Here is a 976-nt window from a genome sequence, read left to right as displayed (position 1 = left end):
AGATGCGTCCTCCGTTGGGCTCGCTCGTTCCCCTCCGACGGGCCGTGCAAGAAACCGGTTTCGCTTCCCTGCCCGTGGGATTTCTTGGGAGGCCGCGTTGAGGTCGAGCGGTGCCTTCTGCGGCACGCAGGGCACACGCGGGTTTCTGCACGTGGCTTCTGCGCGGGCAGAAATGGGGGGATATTTCCCCAGGCCAGGACAGGGAATTCGCGTTTTTCAGGAAACGTGGCGGTTTCCACAAGAGCAGCAAGAAGGAAAGGCGGCCGAGCAGATAGGGGGTATTCCTGGAAATGGTTCGTAGGGCAAAAATTCTGAAAAATGTCAACGTGGGTGTAGGAACTGCTTCATTTTGATGCACGTCCAGCCCGACCTGAATGTCCAGCCCACCCCGACCCAACCCGAATGACCCAACGTAACGCAACCCAGTGAGGGTGACACAACCCAACCCAACGTGAACGATGCAACCCAACCCAACCCAGCAAAACCCGCCATGGGTGACGCAACGCGGCAAGATCAGAGGAAAATCCAGAGGACCTTTTAGAAAGGTCAAGGAGAGGAGGGTCCGCGGGCTGGAGCTCCGGTTGCTGGCTGGTCCTGACCTACCCCTGCTGCAAGGCTGTTGTAATGAAGTAGAAAGAGCACAACCACCTCTACCCGCCCGGGCTTCCCCTCTAAATGGGCTACGACCTGGTGAAACGCGGCTGTGCGTCAGGGACCTGAGAGTCCGGGGGGGGTTTCTGGTGCGTAATAAGGGGCTGAGCCTCTCTGCTCCTCCTGACTCTCTCCTTTCACGACACTAGGACTAAAGTCACCTCTAAACATGTGTCTCTTACAGTGATATTGGTCGGTGATTTCATAGAGTCATTAAGGTTGGAAGAGACCTCTAAGATCATCGACTCCAACCGTCGACCCAACACCCCCATGCCCACTAAACCATGTCCCTCAGCGCCTCATCGACCCGTCTTTTAAATACCTC

Source organism: Pygoscelis adeliae, unplaced genomic scaffold (assembly GCF_000699105.1).
Source record: "Pygoscelis adeliae isolate BGI_AS28 unplaced genomic scaffold, ASM69910v1 Scaffold412, whole genome shotgun sequence".
NCBI lineage: Eukaryota > Metazoa > Chordata > Aves > Sphenisciformes > Spheniscidae > Pygoscelis > Pygoscelis adeliae.
This window is presented reverse-complemented; position numbering follows the sequence as displayed.